Genomic DNA, 17,509 nt, shown 5'->3' on the forward strand with positions numbered 1-17,509 from the left:
TGTGACAGGCTAGACTGAAGTGAGACTAGGCTAATTTGGGCCTAACAAATACAATCTTGCAGCGGAAATAAAATAAGTGAAGTATCTAATAATCTGTCTATGTGAGCTAGACATCTTTACGGTCCATCGACATCCATCTCACGTCCCAAGCTCCCAGTCAGTTATCCTCTAGTACCTGTCAGTCAATATGCTCCCCAATAATTGGTTCATCACAGGTGTTTACAGAATACACTGTCAACTAAACGGTTGAGTAAGAATATCTAAACAACATGAATACAACAGAATAATAACAACAATCAAGATATGCAAATGCTTAACAACCAATTCACATGTCCGAGACACCCACTCATCCCGCCAATCCCTCGACCGGGGTATTCATGTTGGAGTAAGTGTCCTCAACAATAGTGCAATCACATGTTTAAATCTCATAAATAAGAATACGCAAGGGATGATTCAATTATTTAGTCAACTGATCAACATTAATCGGAAATGATTGGCTAACTAGAGTTTGACATTACTGTCGTTTGACGGTGGTGATCAATTGATCCATTAAGGTCACACCTATAGGACAATTCCCTTAATAGATAAGTTGATTAATTGTATATCGATATAGATTGATTAACTCCTTAAAATTGAGCAATTTATTTTTATAGTGAGAATAAGTATCTTATTGTAATTTGATTAAATAAGATTCATTTAGTAATTAAAATGATTTTATTACTAAAATTGATTATTGTTTATGAAATAATTGAGATAAGAATAAATAGTTAATTATAATCACAAAATGTTGTAAATTATATTAACTTGACCAATTTTATTCACAAGTAATTATGAATTACTAGTAAATTTGTTATTTGTAATTTAATTAATTTATATAATGATATTTAATTGTTAAGTATGCATTAAATTGATTAATAACATGTTACATGCTACATGTGACATATTGTATGACAATGTTACAATAGACAAACATAAAATGGATGTCCATTTTATGGGGGGCCGAAATTATAGGGTATATGGAGTTAGTGGATGTTTTATTTTAATGGGAAAATGGACATAATGATTAACCTAAGCTAACTAGCCTTTACCCTAAATTTTATGGGTAAGACCAAGGCCATGCGTTGGCTATTCCCACCTCCTCTTACCCAGCCTCCCAAGGACAAATAAGGGCTTTTTTTGCTCTTATTATTCATTCCAACATCTTTTAGGGTTTTGTCATTCAAAACTCTCTTATTCTCTCTAAAACTTGTTTTTAGTTCCCATAAATTGTTCAACCAAAAACTCTAATATCACATCATATTATTACTAGTGTAGTAATACTAATAATATTAGAATCTTTAAGTAAAACTAGTATATTAATCTAGTTAATTAATATATTAGTATTAAGGGCTATAGTCTTGGGTGCATCTCTTGAGGAGGACTTCTATTCTTGAGGTTAGGAGGATCGTCCATATTACATTAGCTCAAGAACAAGTAAGGAAAGTGTCATTATTTGTGCCCAAATTTTCGAACCATTTACAATGTAAGGAACATTGTTTTCTTCTTTATTTCACTATTTTGTTATGCATGCACTAGATCCTATATGACTAAGTTAAAATGTTAATTAGATCACTATTACAAATGTTTAATAAGAGGTATATGAATCTAACAATTGGTATCAGAGCATAGGATGTTGCATACATAATCGATTTATAGTTTTTTCGAGTTAAAGTAACTTAAATAAAACTAAATAAATTTGTGATTTATTAGATAATGTCACGAAATCATTTTTCATGTTATATATTCTGGTCCTAAAATGTATTTAGGTCATTTTGATGATTTATGGTATTTTATTGCTCATTTTAATGATTTTTAGTGGTTTTATTACATGTTAATGAGTAAAATGATATTTAAAATGCTAAAAATAGTTAGACTTAGTTTCTGACATTGAAATTTTTATAGGACCTCGTATGCATATTTTACTTATTGTATGTAAAACTTCGTATAAATTTGATTTATTTTGCATGATTTATGATTTTTATATGTAAAAAATAGAATAAATGGAGGTGAAATAGTTAAAAATAGTTAAACTTTGAAACAAGCCATGAAATTTTAATATATTGTCACATGCACATTTTACTCACTATGTGTAAAATTTGAGATGAACTTGATTCATTTTGCATGATTTATGAATTTTTAGTGTAAAAATGACATAAATAGTGACTATTTTAGCAAAAATAGCTAAAACGAATTACAAGGCATGAGAAAATTAATTTAGGGTTCATTTATATCCCACATATCAGATGTAAAGTTAAAACATTTATTAGATAAATTTTCATATACTTTAGATGTTTTATTTGATAAAACCGATAAATCGCAACTACATTTTTGTCGAAATAAACTCGAAAATTTTAACCTTGATTTTTGATATTATGAGTGTCATGGATATATTCCAGAATGTTCAAAAATTTAAAATTCAAATTTTGAAATTATTGTAATTTAATTTGGATTTATTTCATAAAAGATACTATGATTTTAGGGTCAAATATGAGCATAAATATTAAATCAAGTTGAATTATTGTAAAAAATTGAGTGATGACTAATTTTTGAGTCCTAATAGAGTTAGGATAATTAACTTGGGCTAAAATTTGATTGTAGTATTATTTTGCGATTTTAATAAGTTCAAAATCGCGAATATCCATAAAACCGGGTTATATGTATGGTATAAGTTTGTATAGGGCGATTTGGCACATAACTTGGCATGTTAGACACATATTATAATAATGTTGCATATTTCATTGATGAATGTCATATTTTATTTATGTAATTTTTAATTATGTAATTTTATCTTAGTATGGCCTTAATTTTAATCGATATTTCCCGTAATGTAAGGGGATATTGATTCGGTTGTAATTTAATGTGATCTCGTATCAATTTTATTTTTACTAATTTTTCATATTACAAATGTATAATAGAAATAGCTATGTATTTTACTATTATTTGTAATTCCGAAGTTCCTTCAAGACGGTGCCATTCGGAAAGGCGTTCCGACGAAGACGGTGTTCTTAGGAGGCGTGCCACTTGGAAGTTCAAGGGACCAATGGAGTTGGTTTCCGAATTTGTAATAGATTATTTGATTTTCTTTTTTAGGAAGGCCATACTAGGAATTTATTATTTGCTTTGCATTTCTTTTAATATGTTGCATGCATTGCCAAATCGCCATAACTTTACATGCATGTCTTTTCTTATTGAGTCTTCGACCGTGTCAATTATAATTATCTATAATTCGACTTTTTAGCTCACTTAAAATTTAATAGATAATAAATTGACAAGACCTTCACTTTTCACTTTTATAAGATTGAGACTTAGCCTTACCAAATAGTAGGAACCCATGAATCTCAATTTCATAAAGGGTACAATACGATTTTTTCGGGGTGCTTTCATTTGACGTTGGGTAAGTGGGGTGATAAATAGTTATTACACTTCGAAATTTGGTTGATCTCAACGAAGGTATTTGTGACCGTAGCCGCAATAGGTTCGGGCTAAAGATGAACTTAACGTAAATTCATCGACCGAGAGTTCTAATTGTAGAATCGGTTAAGAGGGTTAACCCACCAAGTTATATTAGTAAAGGTGTGGAGGGTCCGTTGGCTCACATCCAAGTTAATATGAATTTTGGGTCTCGGAATCATTTATTATAGTTGGGTAGAGGTCACTATATAAATGCTAAACTTGTTTAAAATGTTTGCAAGATTAATTAAAACGATAAATGTTTATAATTCCTTCATTTTCTATTTTGTAGTCAATTTGATTAATTAGCATTGTCAACTCCTATTTCATCTGCTTCAACTAGCGCAACCGCTCCAACACTCGCCAATGCTTCTTGGCTCCAATCCTTTATGGATCGATGTAAACTTGAAAAGAATGGGTCTAACTTCGCCGATTGGGACGCGCAACTCCGCTTGGCCGCGGAAGGTGACGACAAGCTTCGTTACCTCACCGAAGCCGCTCCCGTTGCACCTACTACTAGGTCTACCCCCGCCGTAAGGCAAGCCTATGAGGCTTACCTAAAAGAATCGGCCGCAATCAAGAACGTCTTGATTTTATCTATGGAAGCTGATCTCCAAAGGAGTGCTATTAAGATAAGCACGGCCTATGAGATCTATACCAAGCTTGTGACCATGTTCTCGCAAGCTCCAAGGATCATCCAATATGAGGCGGGCTCCGCATTTTTCGAGATCAACATCAAAGAGGGCCAAAAGGTCAGCCCTCATGTGCTCAAGTTGATTGAGCTTGTTGAGACCTTTAAAATGCAAGGGGTTGACATTCCCGAACAACTCGTTATAGACCGAGTTCCACATTCCTTGAACAAAATAAAAGCATATGTACAGTTTAGGGCAAACTACAATATGCAAAATATGAAGATTACTCTCCATGAGTTGCACAAAATGCTTGTGCAAGCCGAGAGAGATATGGGTCTAAATGTTAGCTCATCTAAGGATGTGCTCGTTATTAACAATAAGAGCAAAGGGAAGTTTAAAAAGAGTGCAAGCAACAGTAAGAAGCCCACTCCCTTCAAGGGAAAAGGAAAAGGTATTGAGAAAAGCTCTTCCAAAAGAGGTGCTACTTCCGAGGACAAATGCCATTATTGTAATGGCGTAGGACATTGGAAGAGGAATTGCCCGAAGTATCTTGGAGATCTCAAAACTGGAAAGATTGTTCCAGTAGGTAATATATATTTCTCCCTATCATTCATGTTTTGATTTCAATCTCAACTTTGATATTTGGATACAAGTCGTGATTCTTACCCTTTTTTAATTTGTATTTAAGGGCATCCGAGTAAAGACAAAGAAAAAGACAAGCAAGCCTAAGGAGGCTCTTCAAGGGAAGCTAGAGTAGCCGCCCATAGTAGAAGACCTATGGAAGCTTGGCCCTTATTTTGATTGTCTTCTCTTTATTATTGTATTTTGAAATGTTGTTTTAGAACTTCTTATAATTTCCTTGTTTGACATGGGAATTAGTTTATTTCCTTTTGTTTTCAAAGACAATGGTTGTATTTGAATTTTAGTGACTTGGTTTTCAACCCAAGTCACTCGTTTTATGAAATTTCTTTGTTCTAAAACTTATCAATATACACTATTTACATCAAAAACATAAATTGTATTGACTTAAATTGATCATAAAAGAATTACAACGATTGGATCATTGTAATGAGTTCATAAGCCATGAATTTGATTCTCCCTTATGCTTTTATATCACATCTTATTTGATATAAGAAAGAACAATTGTAAAATCAAATAGAGTTATTTGAACTCAAAGTAGGGAATTTTATATACCAATTACACCACTTATAACTATGACTTGTAACCACTTATAAGACTCCATACGAGCTATAGAAGGGCTTAAGACCCTAAAATTATATAAGACATGGATATGAGTCCAATCCTTTACCTTATAAGGATTAGTCTATCTTGAAGCTAGATTACAATGTCTTTACAAAAGGGTCATCAATTAAGGTTATCATGTGCAATATTTTCTTTCTTCACAATCATAAGTATGAAATTGTTTGTTGCTCATAAGGCTATATTTTGAGAAAAATAGATGTATTTTTCAAAAGATAGAGTGGGAAAAAATTAGCAACAAACATAAAACTAGTTAGGAACTAGTGAGGAGACCAAAAGAAAGCGTTCTTAGGTTAAACTCATGACAAGTGAGGAGACAAAAAGAAAGCTTTCTTAGGTGAATCTTCAGACTAGTGAGGAGAGCAAAAGAAAATGTTCTTCGTATATTAAGATTATGAAGTGGTTGTATCAAGTAATTTCAATTCAATTTTACATAAGAGCCTTATGAACCAAAGTGAAATCTGTGCAAAAAGATAGATTTATTTAGAGTTGCATAGATAGACATCAAGTTGTCTACAAAGCTAAGTTAACATGTAACTATGCTAAGATCCATGTCATCATTGTTGCACCTCATAGTGTATATGATCAAGTTAGATGGTCAAACTAATTTCTAAATAGGTATTTAGAAAGGGGTTTGTGTTTACGACATAAGCACAAGGTTTTAATTAACACTTAAAGATTGCAATGATCATTTCAATCATGGATAAGAAAATGTTTTCACTCGAGTTGTCGAGAAGCCATGTGTATACATGGATTTGAGTGGGAGTCAAAATTGCCACGTTTAAACATGAAGTTCAGTGGGGGAAATTTTCGTCTATATTAATGTCATATTACTCATTGAGGATGACATGCTAACACTACCATCTACGAAGGAGTGTTTTGGTTTTCAATTCTCGATGAAAGAAGACATGATGCATTCTAAAATTTCAAATTTATTATGACATAGGGAATTTTAGTTTGGCACTTAGATAATTATCTTATACTAATAAAGATCCTTCATCTGTTTAACATCAACAAAGTTGAGGAGGTTATTCATATCGATGAAAGTGAAATAACCATGATAGAGTCATTCTTATTCACTGAACCTGAGAGTTGTTGATCACATGAAATCGATTTCTAATGTTTCCGCCATAAGAACGATCATGTATGCCATAGTATGCACATATCCTAATGAATCATATGCTTGGAGCATGATGTGTCAATAATAAGTTGATCCATATGAAGGTCATTGCAAAGCCTTCAAGTATGATCATAAGATTCTCGAGAAGGATCAAGGATTCACTCTTGTGTTTGGATGTAACTATGAGATATATGTGTAAGGCTACACAAACTCAAGTTTCCAAACTTGTATTTATCGAAATCTTAGGAGTAAGTGACTAGAAAAATGTTTTAGTATCAACCATTGCAAGTTCTACAAACAGAATCTGAGTACATTATGGAAGGATGGTTAATACAGGGACTATGAGTAGATCCCTCTACGAAAGATTCCATCACAAGTTATGTGATAACAGTGGGAGCGTCTTTCAAGTTAAAGAGCTCATGTCTAGTATGAAGTCTTGACATATACTTAGAGAAAATCATGATTGTTGGACATTACATTCATTAGAAGGAATTAAGCGATTCATAAAGTTGGAATGAATGGATACATGGTATATCCACTAACCAAGCTTTTATTGCACTTTAACAAGTGAAAATATACACTTTAGATTATAAGATATGAAGTGGCAATATGGTATTGACTATTCATATATGATAATCGCATTTATCGTTTGAGTTTCTTTAAACTCATCCATTACTTTTTACATCTTAATGGGTTGTTGAGACAATATTGAACCCCATTAAAGTGAACTGGACTAACATAGTATTCGCCCCTAGTTACTTACATGAGGTGACGTCTCTAAGTAACTAGAGTGTGAGTCTATTGATGGCTAGTTCAAATGCTATAGGGTCATATGGGATGACTAGTCGATCACATAGACAGACTATGTGGGACACTCTGTCGAGCAGTGACCGCTTATAGAGTTCTGGAAATTCATAAAGCCTAGTCGTGGCGAGAGCTACTTTAGTATTCTTATGAGTCAATTATTTTAACTAGAGACTATTCGCCCAAGTTGGCACAAGTTTCTGATTGGCTTTGATTTATACTCTACGACTGTCGTAACTAAAGTCAAATTAGTATATTTTGGGTCATGATGAACTGTGGCTATACGAAGGGAATAGGGCCATAGGAATTATCCACTCATTTTTCGGGGTTGTTTGAAATCTCAGGGCCACTCCAGGAGTATTGAACTGAAAATGCGTGGACACGCTCGAAAGGCATCTACGGTAGATAATTCCGGTCAGACAGTTACTCTGAAGATCGAGGAAACCACTCTAGATATGATTAAATGAAAGTACGGCCTGCAAGACACCTTGCATTGAGTGGGAGATTGTAATAGGACAAGAGGATTGGTAACGCACACTTGTCTCGGACAAGTGGGAGATTGTTGGATTAAGTGTCCTCAAAAATAGTGCGATCACATATTTAAATCTCATGATAAGAATACGCAAGGGATGATTCAATTATTTAGTCAACTGATCAACATTAATCGGTAATGATTGGCTAACTAGAGTTTGACATTACTGTCGTTTGACGGAGGTGATCAGTTGATCCCTTAAGTTTACACCTATAGGACAATTCCCTTAATAGATAAGTTGATTAATTGTATATCGATACAGATTGATTAACTCCATAAAATTGAGAAATTTATTTTGATAGTTAGAATAAGTATCTTATTGTAATTCGATTAAATAAGATTCATTTTAGTAATTAAAATGTTTTTATTACTAAAATTGATTATTGTTTGTGAAACAATTGAGATAAGAATGAATAGTTAATTATAATTACAAAATGTTGTGAATTATATTAACTTGGCCAATTTTATTCACAAGTAATTATGAATTACTAGTAAATTTGTTATTTGTAGTTTAATTAATTTATATAATGATATTTAATTGTTAAGTATGCATTAATTTGATTAATAACATGTTACATGCTACATGTGACATATTGTATGACAATGTTACAATTGACAAACATAAAATGAATGTCCATTTTATGGGGGCCGAAAATTATAGGGTATATGGAGTTAGTGAATGTTTTATTTTAATGGTAAAATGGACATAATGATTAACGTATACTAACTAGCCTTTACCATACATTTTATGGGTAAGACCAAGGCCATGCATTGGCCATTCCTACCTCCTCTTGCCCGGCCTCCCAAGGACAAATAAGGGCTTCTTTTGCTCTTATTATTCATTCCAACATCTTTTAGGGTTTTGTCATTCAAAACTCTCTTATTCTCTCTAAAACTTGTTTTTAGATCTCATAAATTGTTCAACCAAAAATTCTAATATCACATCATATTATTACTAGTGTAGTAATACTAATAATATTAGAATCTTTAAGTAAAACTAGTATATTAATCTAGTTAATTAATATATTAGTATTAAGGGCTATAGTCTTAGGTGCATCTCTTGAGGAGGACTTCTATTCTTGAGGTTAGGAGGATCATCCATATTACATTAGCTCAAGAACAAGTATGGAAGGTGTCCTTATTTGTGCCCAAAGTTTTGAACCATTTACAATGTAAGGAACATTGTTTTTGTTCTTTATTTTATTATTTTGTTATGCATGCACTAGATCCTTTATGACTAAGTTAAAATAATAATTAAATCACTATTAGAAATGTCTAATAATAGGTATATGAACCTAACAATTCACACATTCTCCACCAGCGACTAAGCCTGGGTCCTTCTAATACTCATCCAACCAATTCAACAATAGAAATATATGCAACATGAACTACTCAAGAAATGATCAGCAAATTCTCCAATTAAATAGCTCAATCAATCCAAATAATAAAGCAGGCGCATACGATTAGAAATCCTTCACAAATTCGTCACCTAAATAAAATATTAATGATATACAAAATCACTAACTATTCTAATTACAAGAACTATTCTAATTAAAAGATAATATATAATTAATTAACTAATCCCGACTCGATACTACCCAATTACTAATTATATGAAACCATTAAATCAATTATATAACTAATTATACAATTATTATGGATTTATTATAATTAAATTCCCGACGCACAAAATCTGACTCATAACCCCATGACTCACGGTCTCAATCCCGTATCACAGCCCATGGTTACACTCAAACAATCCCGACTTAAGCCGCCCAACAAATCCATGAAAACAGCCCCCAAAAACAGCCATAAGACCTGGCCAAACACTACCTGCCATCACCCCGTGCACCACCATCACCACAGCCAGCCACCACCCTCGACATCCACCGTACACATCCTCCAAAACAGCAGCAACAACTAACAAACAACAACAACAACAACAACAGACGGTTTACAACCATCTAAGCACCACTAACAATCAACCCAGCCACCACCGTGGTCTCCCCTGACCATGCTGGACCCAGTAGCCAACATTGATGACGACAACCGCCTGCATCCATTGCAACAACCAGCACGATACAACCCAAACCGTACACACCCACACAAACACGAACCCGCAACAACTCATAAAAAACCCGACCAACATCCACCCAAACCACCCCATCAGTAGCCTATAACCATCACGAATCACCAACTGTAACCCTACCCAGGTCGTGGTCTAGTCAACTCACGATGGGAGTCTAAAACCTTAGCTATATACGGTTTAACATCAAACAACCACAACCCTTCAACATACGCGTATTCCGGCGAGAACCACCACGAATGGCCACCACCTACAACCACCCAACACCTTCCATGGCAGTCGACACAACACCCACGACACCCTATCCAGGTCTGTTCCAAACATACCCACGGTAAGGGTTCAAAAACCAATACATAAACCACGGTTTATAACGACAAACAACCCAAAAGAGCCGGTCAAACGCCCTCCTTCGACGGTCAAAGGTGGTCCGATCATTCAGGGTCAGGTCTCATGGTGGGGGTCAAGTCACGGTTCAATCAAGGTGGTCAACAGTGTTAAAAATATAAAGTAATCGCAAGATGGATTACTTACGAGATGGTTTAAGAAAACTTACCTTGAGGCAAATAAAAGACGATAAATACTCTTTCTTTTCTCCCTTGTAACTCTCTCTCTCTCTCTCTCTCTCTCTCTCTCTATATATATATATATATATATATATATATATATATATATATATATATATATATATATATATATATATGTGTGATATTTGTAAAAGTAAAAGTGAATTATGAATAGGGCAAGTCTTGTATTTATATTAAGTAGAAGGTAGGTATAAGGAGGGTACTAGGAAACTTCCTAATTCATATTATGTATTATTATTATTATTATTATTATTATTATTACCACTATCGTATTTGTGAATTATTATTATTATTTTTATTATTATTATTATTATTATTATTATTATTACTATTATTGTGTAATACTCCGTATTTATAAGTCTTGGGGTACTCTATCGAGTAGCCCTTACTCTGTCGAGTAAGGGCAAGTTGCGAAATAAAATAGTTTCTGACCTGTTGGGTACTCGATCGAGTAGCTGGGGTACTCGATCGAGTAAGGGGGTACTCGATCGAGTACCTTGGGTACTCGATCGAGTGTCCGGTTTTACGGGGAGTTTTCTCGGGTTTTGTTAATTATGCGATTAAGGTATTTAAACATAATCGTCATTGTTTTAAATCACTTTTGCAAAACCTAAAACCCTGTTTAAGAGAGAAAGCAGACAGTTCATCTTCCTAATCGCATTCTTAGTAATTCCCGGAGTTCAGACGGTCGGTTCTTGTCGTTGTTCGTGTCGTTGAGTTCCTTGCGTCAAGGGTAAGCTTTTAACGTAATTTTTATAATGTTTAGTTAAGTTTGGTTAAACCCTAATTTAGGAATTGGGGGTTTTTATGTGTAGTATGTGATGTATGGCCTATGTGTGTTATATGATAGGAGGAGGGTTCGTAGAAGAGGCGTCTTGATACAGCTGTAGATACAGTCTGCTTGTTGTGCTTTCCAGGTAGGATTTCCTACTCAGTATTAGTCCCATAATGGGATATTGGTGATGTGCTGTAGTTAGTTGTTTGATATGATGATTGTGATTGTGATTGTGATTGTGGTTGGTTGTCTATGGCTCTCGAGATGCGTTCTCGGCTGAGTGGGGTCACTTGCGGGAGTGACTTCACGCCCTAGTTTCGCCCTTCGTGGAACCCGCCACGGAAGGGGATGTGCACATTAATGGGACAGGGTTATCGCTCGTATGATGAGCGGGGCTTAGGTGGGAACGGCTGCGGTCCCCCACAGCGCGGGCTGGTCCAGTGGACAATCAGTATTGAGACGATGGGAGTTGGTGGTGTGTGTGTGTGTGTGTGACGATTCGTCTGTTTATCTTATTGTTGATATATATATTGAATTGTGTGATTAGTATCGACCCCGTTTAAATGTTTTAAAAAGCGTGGTGATCCATTCGGGGTGGTGAGCGGTTATTGAGCGGTGTGATATGACGCGTATGGGATAGCTGGATGAGTCACCACGTGGCGCTTAGAAGTCTTCCGCCGTGTCGACGAAGTCTAGTAGCTTTGATAGTTTTAGTTGTAGACCGTATGAGAACCTTGTAATTCCTTTTATTAGTTTTGGTTTGAACACGTAATCACTTAATCTATAATTACTTTAAAAGTACGTTTCTTTATTGTCTTATGATATTCGGTACCTCGGGCAACCGAGATGGTAGTATCCTTATACCCGAGTGGTCCTGGTAAGGCACTTGGAGTATGGGGGTGTTACAAATGGTATCAGAGCGACGATTTTGGAACTGTAACAAATGAACATAATGAACATAGGGAGTCTAATAAAATGAACCTGGTGTATGTGTAATGGGAGCCCCAACCGATGCTAGGTTTTGGGTGAGTAGGCGCCCTCATTTCAAAATCTTGGCCCCATGATACTTAAGCCAGTCACATGGTATGGGAATGTGGAGTCCGTGTGTATATGTGCGACGTGTATGTTAATTGTGCTGTATATGGTTTGTTGAAAGCATGTTGCATGATAGTTGGTTGACATGTTGGTTGGAATCGTTGGAAAAGTATATGAGAATGATGAATGATATGGTAGAAAAAGAAAGTAGTTCGTATATGATGATGTGTGATGAAGTGGATTTGTAATGTTGTTGTATTAGCAACATGGAAATAGGATTTGTAGTGTATGGGTGTGGTTTGTGTTATGAAAAGTTATGAAAATTTAAAACATGCGAGTAATACATGATTGAAAGTTGAATGTTATATGAGCATGATAGATGGTAATGTTTGACTTTTGGTAAGTAGTAGCATGAAGAATAGAGGTTCAATGATATGTGTTTTGTATAACGAATTGGATGAAAAGCATGATGGTCATTTTATAACGTGGCACTTAATAACACGAAGTAGATTATTTTGTTGATTGTATGAGGAGTCGCGCAGATTTGAATGCATAGTACGTTGGGGTATGTGAGATAACATGCGGGTAGTATTCACGAGTCTGCATAACTCGATCGAGTGGGTTTGATTCGATCGAGTGGGTACTTGTCGTTATTTTGACCAGAATCGTGTTTTTGGGCACTCGATCGAGTACCTCGGGCACTCGATCGAGTATGGGGTCACTCGATCGAGTAGCCGGGCTACTCGGTCGAGTAAGTCGAGATCGAAAGGTCCGTTTGGGTTAAGGTCGGGCACTCGATCGAGCATGTTGGGCACTCGATCGAGTAGCCTCAACTCGATCGAGTAGGTTACGTACTCGATCGAGTTGGGTCTGTGCAGGTCATATGCGTATTTCGGGTCATATGTTTGTCTTTTGACATTCGTTGCATATTACGTTTAATTCAAAGGTGTTGTATTACTTCTTTATGCATTGTTTTACGTATGTGTTGGTCCTGGAGCGTAAGTTACCCAATCTTATGATGTAAAGAGTGGCACTGTGATGAGTATGAGTTCGGTGGGGAGGACATGAGTTATATGTGATTATGATAGATGGTGGAAAAAGAAAAGGAAGATTGGTATAGTCTATTGAGGCATGGCGCACGTTTTGCGAGACGGAATGAGTGATATGATTGTGTGTTGAGTAATGTAAAAATAAGTGAATATAGGCAAGGGATGATGTGAGTATAATGAACGTGAGAATGAAAAAAAAAAATTGAAAGTAAGAATGTGGATAGTGGCAGCTTGAGATGTGTAAAGAGTTATGGAAGGAAATGGTTAGGAGTCGTGTGGGTTATGGATTTATGTAGTGAAAGTTCGTTTAAAGGGGTTGAGAAGAGTAATATATAGTGAACTTTGTGGAGACATGTCGCGAGGTGTATTTATAGACAGTGAGTGAGTTTGGGAGGTTTATTAAAAGATGAAACTACTGTGTGAGTTCCTTGGGTAATTAACGGTATTAAATGAATTCTGATTTCTAGAGATGTAAAAAGGGAGATGCAATTGTTTGAACATTAAACGTTGGTTCTATGGATAGATTAGTGGCAAGTATGAGTGATAGCATAATAAGAGAAGATCCATGGGAAAAAAGAGTGAGATGATGTCGGTAGAAAATAATGGAACTGAGTTTTGGAGCAACGAAGGGGTGACCAGATTTCTAAAGAGTTAGCTAGAAGGAATAAGGAGTTGAACTATTAATTGGTATTATTGAGTGTAAAGAGAAAAGAAGGATAAAAGTAAGCTGAGGAAAATGTTCACCGAAGCTATGTGATATAAAGATAAGGAATCATCGAAATGTGTGATGGTATCACGAGGATGTTAGCTAAAGGTTATATAGGAGTTTCAGGACAACATGATTGGTAATGAGTTTCGAGGAATTAAGGGAGTAAGAAGTTGGTGGAGCATTGGCACGATACGAGATATTTGGTGGAGAGTTGGATGACAATACAAATAAGTTAGCTTTGGGAATAATGTTGAGGTAATTTTGTGGATGGGTTTGATGTTCGTTATTTGCAATATTAACCAAAAATAGGAGAAAAACCATGTTATTTTGGTATGGGTGTAAGAGATTTGATATACGGGCAGTGGTGGCATTGTGGTGTTATCACTAGTGGTTAAGAGTGATGGTATATTAGAAAGGTAGCAATTCTAAAGAGGTTGATTTGGTAGGGACCTGATTGTTGTGTATGATTGTGAGAGGGTATAAGATGTGGTTAGATGAGGCGGACGCTATTAGTTGAATAGTGAAGGTATGGTTATATTTGGCAGGAAGTGATGGTTGTGCGAATGGGGGAATATGTTATGAGGGGCATATGAGTTAAACTCGGGCGGCAGGTAACCTTTTTCGAGTGGTAACTTACGTGGTCAGGATTGACTAGTTGGTTGTGATTACGGGTCTATGATATGTGTAAATGTTTGTGTGAGGTTCTGACCTCACAAGAAGTGGTATGGTGTGATAATTATAAAGTTGTTTTATGAATGTTCTGTAATATATATGTTGGACACGGTAATTTAATTGAATGATATCCAAAAAGGTAATAACTTGATTGATTTGACATGGCTAGTTATAATTTTATGTGTATTGATAACACATGTGTATTCCGTGAAATGGTAGAGATGATGTTCATGAGATGCTTATCTGTTTATCCACATAATATGTTGCGTGGTGATTTAATAAAGTGGATTTGAGTAAGTTTTTCTTGTTGAAGAAGTTATGTTGAGTCGACTTATGGGATTGTGTATGTTGTGACGTCTATCGATGCGGTTGTGGTGCCTCGGGTGGTGATCCGGGCACGATATTTAGTGTTGGGATGCGGGTATTTTCGCACTACGGTGTGGCTGTTGGTGGCGGTGTTGTAATGCCGTCACCGGTTGTGGTGGAGTAGGCGGGATGATTATGATTCGAGTTTCGAAAGTACATACCAATTATACATAGATTGTTGTTTCGTTTGTTGTTGTTTCCTGTGAGTTTCAGTTTGTGCTGATAGACAGTTGTCTTGTTTATTCATGTTTTCTTTACCAGGTTAAGTTGGGAATGAGGTAGAGTATGATATGAAATAGAGTTGTATATGTTTTCGTTGTTGTCATGGGATAGTGATATTCTGTTGATGGGACACGGTTGTGAAGAGGTTGTTACAGTAATTTTGATCTTGTTTTCAGATGAGACATCGGTAGACATGGTAATGGAAAATGATTCGTGGAACATGTGTTGTAATGATCTGAAAGCGGCAGGTAGTTCATAATCTTTTGTTGAGACAGTGAGTGTAGGGTGTTGGGGAAATTAGTGCCATGTTAAGTTGTGTATGAATTTTGCGGTAATGAAAGAAAGAACTTGAGGATCTAGTGTGCGTGTACGTAACGAGTGCGGACCGTGAGTTATGCTTCTGGGAGATAAGTGCCATACATAGAGAGGTATGTTGTTTGGCAGTAATAATGAAGAGTGGGTATGGTGATTTGCTACGAGTTTATGGTATAGGTTAGGTGCGCTGCCGAATGAGTTGAGGAATGAGAAATGTTTATGTATGGGAGCCTTGGATATAAGAATGGTGAGTGTTTGGTTTATAGATGGTTATCTTTGACATGTGGTGGTACAGAGGGTAATGAGATATAGATATGGTTTGGTATTAGTGAGTTACGAGGACGTAACATTTGTCTTAAGAGGAGTAGGATGCGATAAAACAGATTTTGATGGTTGTACATATGGTAATATATTCGGAAGTTGAGTCTTGATGTAGAATAAAAGATCGATTCGTGTTGTGGGTGATTTTATTAAAGGTCATGACCGTGCTTGTAGTAGCGTGATGTTTAGGAGTGTGAGAATATTTCGCTAGTATTGACAGTTGGATGATGAGGTTACGAGTGTGAGTAAACTTCGAGGACGAAGTTCCTTTTAAGGGTGGTAGAATGTAACATCCCGTTTGATGTCTATGAGTGTCTTGGTATTGGATTTGATAGTTGATGATATTATGGAGCTAGCAGCATTAGAGGATGGTAGTTGGTTATGTATGGAGTTGGTGTCGTGAGAGATATATATGTGGTAGATTCGGTATAGTGAGTCATGTGGTGGAAGTAAACATAGTTGGTGGAGTGGGTGTTAAGAGTTCATGTTCTATGTTCGGTCGAGTTCTTGAGTCCTTAGCTAAGTTGTTGTGTCTTGGTCGAGTCAGTGTGGTTGTTTTTATGTATGGCTTGAACTTCGGGGACGAAGTTCTTTTTAAGGAGGGAAGACTGTAATACTCCGTATTTATAAGTCTTGGGGTACTCTATCGAGTAGCCCTTACTCTGTCGAGTAAGGGCAAGTTGCGAAATAAAATAGTTTCGACTGTTGGGTACTCGATCGAGTAAGGGGTACTCGATCGAGTAAGGGGTACTCGATCGAGTACCTTGGGTACTCGATCGAGTGTCCGGTTTTACGGGGAGTTTTCTCGGGTTTTGTTAATTATGCGATTAAGGTATTTAAACATAATTGTCATTGTTTTAAATCACTTTTGCAAAACCTAAAACCCTGTTTAAGAGAGAAAGCGATCAGTTCATCTTCCTAATCGCATTCTTAGCAATTCCGGAGTTCGACGGTCGGTTCTTGTCGTTGTTCGTGTCGTTGAGTTCCTTGCGTCAAGGGTAAGCTTTTAACGTAATTTTTATAATGTTTAGTTAAGTTTGGTTAAACCCTAATTTAGGAATTGGGGGTTTTTATGTGTAGTATGTGATGTATGGCCTATGTGTGTTATATGATAGGAGGAGGGTTCGTAGAAGAGGCGTCTTGATACAAAATTGTAGATACGATCTGCTTGTTGTGCTTTCCAGGTAGGATTTCCTACTCGGTATTAGTCCCATAATGGGATATTGGTGATGTCTTTGTAGTTAGTTGTTTGATATGATGATTGTGATTGTGATTGTGATTGTGATTGGTTGTCTATGGCTCTCGAGATGCGTTCTCGGTGAGTGGGGTCACTTGCGGGAGTGACTTCACGCCCTAGTTTCGCCCTTCGTGGAACCCGCCACGGAAGGGGATGTGCACATTAATGGGACAGGGTTATCGCTCGTATGATGAGCGGGGCTTAGGTGGGAACGGCTGCGGTCCCCCAGCGCGGGTAGGTCCAAAGTGGACGGTCGATATTGAGACGATGGGAGTTGGTGGTGTGTGTGTGTGTGTGTGTG

Source organism: Silene latifolia, chromosome Y (assembly GCF_048544455.1).
Source record: "Silene latifolia isolate original U9 population chromosome Y, ASM4854445v1, whole genome shotgun sequence".
Classification (NCBI taxonomy): domain Eukaryota; kingdom Viridiplantae; phylum Streptophyta; class Magnoliopsida; order Caryophyllales; family Caryophyllaceae; genus Silene; species Silene latifolia.